We start from the raw sequence: 8,400 nt of genomic DNA, 5'->3' as shown, positions 1-8,400 counted from the left end.
GATGGGAACTGCCATGAAGCCAATGGGGTGCGCCAATGTATTTTTGCGTTCATCTATGGACGAGGGTAGGGTTGGCAAGGTGGGAGAGCAACCTTGCTTGTGTGTATCGTTCTACAGACCAACAAGGATGGAGCGCATCAGACCTAGCAATGGCAATGAGGTGTGTGGCAGATAGAGAGGGAGCCATGTTGTGTCCGGGCGGCAGTGGATGCATAGCAGGGCCAAGGATGACCCTTCATTCATGCAAACAAAGATCGAGGTGGAAGACTATGCAGACCCGTCATCTCTGGTCGACGGAGGCAAGGAGAGATAAGAAGCGTTTTTTTTTTTGCCTGCACTATCAAGATTGAATTGAGTCGGGTGCCGATGCACGTGGTCAAGAATTGAGATGGTGCTACTCTGATGAGAGTGTACTGCCATGGTGAGAAAAACGAAACGATGGGCAGCAACAGTTGGGTGTCAAGGTGAAGGAAGATGACGATGACTGGTGGGGACAGACAACAGGTCATGGGGACAACCTCTTCAGGGGTGTGCAAGGTTAGAAGAGCTTAGAAAAGTTTATACTGATGGAATCTCTGTGACAAATTAATTAATAAACTTCGAATGGACCCAGTATGTCCTTAAGGGTAGTGGATAGTGGGTTATAGTCCTTGTTGGCTCTAAGGACTTTGGGAAAAACAACTTTGCGATTGTCATGACCAATGCTTTTTAACGCTACAAGAGGTACTTCACATTAGCAACGTTCGCAGTGCGACCCTCAAAAGTCAAAATCCATGACATTGCTATGAGTGTCGCTATGAGCGTCGCTATTTTATTTGTTACATAGAGACGCATATAGCGACACCCATAGTGATGCTTATAGCGACGTCGACAGGGATAAAAAATAAATTGAGAGCGCCCGAAAACTCAGATCTCAGATCTCATATCTGAGTTTTCAGTGCTCAAGCAAAGAGGTAACCCGCGCTTTTCCTCTCTTTCTCTTTCTTCCACACACACACACACACACACGCGCGCGCGCGCGAGGAGAGGAAGGAGAGCCAGGTATGCTCCTTCCCTCTCCTCTCTCTCATGTTCCCTTCCCCTCTTTCTCTCTCTCTCCCTCTCTCTCTCTCTCACACACACACACACATTGTGTCTTTGAAAGAAAGAGAGAGAGAGAGAGAGAGAGAGAGAGAGAGAGCACATGCATAAACAAAAAATACACACACACGTGCATAAACAAAGAATGCATACACACACACATTGAGAGAGAGAGATATATATATATAAAACAAAGATAGAGAGAGAGAGAGGAGAAAACAAAGAGAAAGAGAGAGAGAGAATAAAAAACCAAAGAGAGAGAGGGAGAGAAGACGAAAGGGAGAGGTAAGGGGAGAAAACAAAGAGAGAGAGAGAGAGAGAGAGAGAGAGATTAGGTTAAGATTTAAATTAGATTAGATAGATTACATTTAGATTTATGTTTATGTTGAGTTTAAGATTAGGTTAGATTTAGATTTACGTTAGATTAAGATTAGGTTAGATTTAAAATTAGGAAAGTATTAAAGATTAACTAGCTATGTTAAATTTAAGCTAGATTACATTTAGGTTTAGGATTTAAGATTGGATTAGATTTAGGTTTATGTTGAGTTTAATATTAAATTAGATTTAGCTTTAAGATTAAGACAAGATTTAAAATTTACTACATTAAATTTAAATTTAAGTTAGATTACATTAAGGTTTAGGTTAGATTTAAGATTAGATTAGATTTAGTTTTATTTTGAGTTAAAGATTAGATTAGATCTAGATTTATGTTCGATTTAAGATTAAATTAGATTTAAGTTGATTTTAGTGCATGTCAATAAAGGCGCGTTTTTGCCCAAAGAGCAAACACTAGTTACACAACAATATGTATATTCCCATCAGAATCTGACACCTATTAACTCACACAGTAACCATATTCAATTAGCTGCAAATCACCACATGTTCAATTAGGTTAAATTTAAGATTAGATTTTGGATTGAGTTTTTATATTAGAGTCTACCTTCGGGATTACGGTAAAAAAATTAGAGTTAGACGAACGGTGATCCCTCTCTTCCTCTCTATGGATGCAACATTAAGTTGGAAAGCTTTCAACGGCATGATACTCATATTGGAGGACAACATGTAATGTGCTAAGTAATCCCTCGAACAAAGATCTACTCTGAAGAGATGTTAAGATGTTGTGAAATGCTACGGCTAGAGAAAGAGGCAAAGGGGTTTTGTCCACTACATGCACTATCATGTAGACGTGGGTGTGTAGATTTCTCGTATCCACAAATATAGACATTGACCAATAAAGACGAGATTATAGCCCAGTGCTTCTGATCTCCATGCACCTCTAGATCGAGGTGTGCGCGGATTGGACATGACTAGAGAATGTGAGGTAGTTTACAATGTGAACAAAGAGAGAGAGAGAGAGAGAGAGAGAGAGAGAGAGAGAGATAAAAGAAGGAGGATGCCAATAGAAGATTAACTTTATGTCCATGTTATAAGGTTTTTACCCTCATTATGAGTAGTGACGAGGATGTGGGGCCGTCCAACTGAAACACCTATCTCTCAACAAGGATCTTATGTCCTTGTAATCAATGCAAGCATGCTATGTGATGGACAAGACGCGTTTCTTTGCAGCACGTTCACGAATTTGGCGAGTTCGATCCATCTATTATAGATCGAGTTGTTGCCAATTATAACTCGTCGGACTCTGACGCTGGCCAACAGGCAGCAATCTTGCAACCCAATAGACGTATTTGCAGGCGCTTTGGTCAAGCAACATGCGTGAGGCCACAAGATGTAGCCTCTAACAGCTCGGAGAATGATCATGCAGACCACATTCCCAACGAGGCAATGTTTGAGCCCGAGATCGATAAAATGATCGAGACGATCATGGATTCATAAAGGCTTATCTATGATGATATGCAAAGTGAAGCCGATATGCCATTGTATGATGGAGCACGTGTGTCTAGATTGAAGGCGCTCCTGGTTCTTCTCAACATGTAAGCAAAGTTTGGATGAAGCGACACTAGCGTCACAGTGCTTTTCAAGTGATCTATTACAATGTGTTTACTTTAATAAAAAACTCTAGATGTATAATGATCTGATAGATTACTTACACAATTTTACCATATTTTTTTTGCTGTGTAGATTGCTCAAAGAGCACATACTGCTAGTAGCTGATAATGTGATGCCAGATTCCAAAGAGGAAGCAAGAAAGATCTTGCAAAACTTGGGGATGGATTACAATTTGATTCACGCTTGTCTTAACGACTGCATTCTTTTCAGAGGGGAATACATAGACATGGAGAAGTGTCCGAAATGTGATTTCAAGAGATATCAAGTAGATCTCCACAGAACAAAAATTCCACAAAAGGTTTTGCAACATTTTTCTCTGCTTCCTCGCATCAAGCATTTCTTCGAATGTAAGTCCATGGCCGCCCTAGCATCATGGCATGAGGAGAATAAATCTTCGGATGGTGTGCTACGGATTCCTGCAGATTGCGTAGCCTGGAAACATATAGACGAAACATGATCGGATTTTTCCAGTGAAGCTTGAAATTTGCGCCTAGGCCTAGCTATGGATGGTGTAAATCCATTTGGTCAAAGATCAATATCTTACAGTGTATGGCACGTTGTCATCGTCAATTACAACATTCCCCCCCGGTTGACTACCAAGAAGGGGCACCTATGGCTAAGCTTGATTGTGTTGGGACGGTATAAAGTTAAGAATATGGATGTCTATCTTCGTCCACTATTGGAAGAGCTACAACAATTGTGAATTGGCATAGAAGTGGTGGATATGAGCCGACACACAGGTCGACGGAACGCTTTGATCAAAGGCATTCTAATGTGGACCATCCATGACTATCCCAGACTAACAGAATGCTAAGGTGATTTACACTCAAACTCAAACACTATAAATCTTGGTTTTTCTCAAGCTTATCTATTGTCATGTGTATACGTGTAGGGCTTTAAACAAGCGGATACAGAGAATGTGTCACGTGTGGATCTAGACTCAATGCACGTCGGGCGCCCTCATTGAAGAAGCAAATCTACGAAGGTCATCAAGAATATCTTCCAGAGAATCATGTGTTACGTGATGGCTTTTTGGGAAGAGAGCCACTGAGGATGTCTGCACAAGCATGGTTAGAGCAGAAGGAGATGTGTGATGACAGTTTGTTCCCAGGGATGAAGAGACTCTCTCTATGGTACGAGTTACCATATTGGCCCCGAATCATGATCAATCACTTGCTCAATCCAATGCACATATTCAAGAATGTGGGTAATCTGCTATGGGACCATCTAACCGGTAAGAAAGATACTTTGGGAGCCATGGTTGACCTTAGAAATGTGGATCGTATGGAGCAATATTGGTCGCAGACAGCATCCGATGGATTGATAAAACTCCCTAAAGCACCACGGATTTTCACAGGAGCCCAAGAACGCAAAGTAAAAGAGACCATTCAATCTGTGCGGACCCCCAGTGACGTAATGCACTTGCTCCGAACGTGTTTTACTAAAGAAGGAAAACTTACCGGTTTGAAGTCACATGACTGGCATAAAATGTGTCAGGTATGTTTGAAGTGGAATATATCATAGTGGAAATTGTGTAACAAATTTATGTGTGGACTTCAATATCATTGCTACACGTGTTTTGCAGTTTATTTTACCGGTGGCCATTGAGAGATGTTTGTCTCTTGACGTCCATAACACAATCTACAAACTTGTGAAGTTGGTGCAATGGATCTCACAAAAGGAGATCAATGTAGACTCCATACCATTCGCCAAACTAAATGTTGTGGAGGTTGTGTGCATGTTTGAGAAACACTTTTCTACTATCATGCTAACCATTCAGGTGCATCTTCTTGTTCACATAGTTGATGAGGTGGAAATAGCTAGCACAGTACATTCCAGATGGATGTTCTTTTTAGAACGTTTCATGAAAACGCTCAAGGGATATGTGCGTCAGAAGGCACATCCAGAGGGTAGCATGGCAGAAAGTTGGATGGTATCAGAGTCCCTAGTTTACATTGGAGAGTGGCTAGACTGATTTGATAAAGCCCGGGACACGCTATGGAAAACCATAGATGATGAGTGCATATCTGGGACTGCATGTGCAATCTCGGTGTTGAGGAGAAGATGATGGAAGATCTAGAGGCTAAAATCAACTGATTTTGCATGCTTCACAATCCAGTGATGCAAAAGTGGATTTCACAATATGAGAATGCAAAGCAAGAATGACAAAGGGCACGAATTGAGTGGAGATGGGGAAGACGACCACCAATGCATTATCCGGCGGGTCTAGAGAGCCTACCAACATTCATGAGCTTAAGATGGTTACACAACCAATTGAAAAGCGCACAACAATGCGGTGAAGAAGTGACTGAGGAGGAGTGGGAGTACTCTAGAGGTTGCGCGACCAAGGTAAGTTTGCAATTTACGACTAGTGACTTTCTAGATGTTTGAACGGCCACTCATAATCTTTGTTGGTTGTAGTATAAGTCATACACAACAGCATGGTGTAAAGGTTGAAATTTTAGGGTGGAACGGATCGACAAAAAGCATTTTACTCAAGATTGTGGAATCATGGCAAAATTTGAACAGTCTGGTCGACGATGGTCCTTTGATGTAGATCCTGTGGTGGTGGAACTCACTTACTTTGGCACACTACAAGAGATTTTGAGGATCGATTATAGAGGATTTTTTATCGACTTGTTCAACGTGCAATGGTTCAAGATAATCATGGAGGGTCGCAACGCTACTGTGCATAGAGGAGAGTTTGGTTTTCTTGAGGTGGATTCAACTAAGAAATGGACTGACCTAAGAGACACTTCCGTACTACCCAAGCATTGTGAACAAGTAAGTATGTAAATAGTTAACATCCAATTTTAGAAGTTATGTGCTTGGAAGCTCTCATGTAAGTTATGTGGCTCTGGTAGGTGATATTCCATCCTACAACGTCTGCATCAAACTGGTGGTACGTCATAGAGGTAGTCCCTCATAGTGCACGGACGTATGAGGGCTACCATGTGCCAATCACAACGGCATCAATGTAGGAGATCCGAGAAGATGCTCAATCAGAATCCGCTGAGGTGGTGTCAGACGAGCATCAAGATGCTACTCTCTATGGGGTGCATGTAGAGGATCTATAAAATGAAACGAAGGACATTTGTCTAAAAGGAGAGCTCTATATAGATATAGAAAGTTATGCTGAGCTATGCGAGGATGAGAGAGAGACCTCTTAAAGCCATAAATATTGTATTTGAACAATTTTTCTCCTTTTATAATATATATTGTATTCACGTGGCTTTTTGTCCATTCTTGTCTATATGCATCATTGCGTCATTGTATTTAATTGTAATTGCGTCCACTCCAGGTACGTATGCTCTAGGTATGTTCTCACAAGCAGGGACGACGAGCACTGCGCTCCGAGTGCGATGGAGGCTAAAGCTGCAATTGCGAAGGAAGCAGTGATATGTCTCTGCTCATAGATGTTGCTCGTCCCACCGCTAGATCTAGTTGATCGAGTGAAAGAGGCACTAAGCAGCACTACTACTTCTTCTTAGCATCTCTTTCACCCGATCAAGTAGATCTAATGGTGGGGCGAGCAGCATCTATGAGCAGAGACGGATCACCTTTGTGATTGCAGCTTCAGTCTCCATCGCACCCAGAGCACAGTGCTTTTACAAATTCACAAGAACTTCAATGAAATCTCTCTACACAGGAATCCCTCCCCCTTTACGAGTCCTCTCTCTCTCTCTCTCTCTCTCTCTCTCTCTCTCTCTCTCTCTCTCTCTCTCTCTCTCTACTTGTCCATGTTTTCTTCTCCATTCATTCAATATTAAGATTAAATGTTCGTGTGTTTAATGCAAGTATGGATGATGATGCATTTCTTTCTTCTTTGTCACCCCAATAGAGGTAGTGGTATGAGGATCGTCATCGCTCTAGAGCACCATCACGCTTTCCTACTTCTTTAGTGTCTCCCTCTGTTTCAGAGCATTCAGTACACTCCGAAGCTTTGGTGTTGACAAGACGATCTTCACACTCGTCTAGGCACCGACGCTCTAGTGGTGGCGGCGGCGGTCATTGTGGGGATTCCGCCGCCGATGCCTCGACACCGCCTCATGTTCGACGAGGCTCTTTACCTTTCCCTTCTTTGCCCGCCCCACACAGGCATGACATCGCCATCTATGCCAGGTTTTGTGCCGCTGATGGCCGTTCCTAGCTACACACCACTACCTACTCCTTCGATAATCACCCCAGTGACACTCCTCGCTTCGGGGCCCAGACTCTAGTGGAGGCACCTAACGTCCATACTCCCATCGATACACCGCTAGAGACCCCTATCGAGACACCCTGGTTCATGTGGCACCAGCGAGAGGGCTTGACTTACTCCGTCAACTTCAGCGACGGCATCATCTTGGATGATGAAGGCAAGAAGGTGATCTCGTGCATGCGCGATCTTTGCTCTCAGGTGTTTAGACAATACATACTAAACACCTAGAGTGAAGTACCAAGTGAATTAAAAGACAAAGTCATTAGCATGATGCATGACAAGTTTCCCGTGTCGACACAGAATGACCGCTTCAATGAAGACATAATGAAGGTTCGAATGCGCGAATACTGCAAGCATAAGTGTTCTGAAGTGAAAAAAGCAATAAAGCATAGGTGGAACAGACCAGATTGGCTGGCCAAAGAAGATTGGAAGAATGCGAAGAAAGCAGCGTGCGAGAATCCTAACAAGCGAAAGCAACAAAAGGCGGCAGCCAAAGCGCGAGTTGAGGCAGGAAGCTCGCACCACTTGGGGAGCGGCGGGTGGGCATCATTTGAGGCCGATTTTGTAAGTGTTTTCGCATTGCTCTTTAGGTTTGATAATTTAGGATTTAGGGGATTCTTTGTATGTTCTGACAGTGGTCGATGGCAGGACGTGGCCCCACACCATACGAGCGCGAGTATGCAGGCCAGAAGGGCTTAAATGCCATGATGCACATTGTGAGTTCTCACGGCGGCATGGTTAGTATTAGGGTTTACTCTTTTCTTTGTTTTATAAATTATATGTTTATACTTACAGAAAGCTGTCTGATTGTTTTTTTTTTGTAGAATTCGACAGATATGCCGCTTGGATGCGATGAGACGTGTGATTAGACGACGTCAATCTAGCTGTAGCTAGATAGCATTAGTTTCCTTTTGTCATAGCATATATATCATGAGATGAGGTGTGTACGTCTTTTTGTAACTATTGAAAAACCATGTATATTTTCTCAATAATGACAATGGTGTTGTAACTTTTACATTTGCAAAGTTTAACAATCAAGTGATTTTGTCTATGGTGTGTACAATTGTCATTGATTTACTTTCATCAATTTACTTTTGTTAGTTTTGTATCTT

General features: G+C 42.4%; 1 pseudogene; it reads left to right on the top strand.

Moving 5' to 3' along the window:
• Positions 1-7,375: 7,375 nt before the first annotated feature.
• LOC147456654 (uncharacterized) lies at positions 7,376-8,182 on the top strand (annotated as a pseudogene).
• Positions 8,183-8,400: the final 218 nt, after the last annotated feature.

Source organism: Adiantum capillus-veneris, chromosome 6 (assembly GCF_014529385.1).
Source record: "Adiantum capillus-veneris isolate H3 chromosome 6, ASM1452938v2, whole genome shotgun sequence".
In the NCBI taxonomy this organism is placed as follows: Eukaryota; Viridiplantae; Streptophyta; class Polypodiopsida; order Polypodiales; family Pteridaceae; genus Adiantum; species Adiantum capillus-veneris.
The sequence above is the reverse complement of the archived record's forward strand: the minus strand, read 5'-3'. Positions and strand labels throughout refer to the sequence as shown.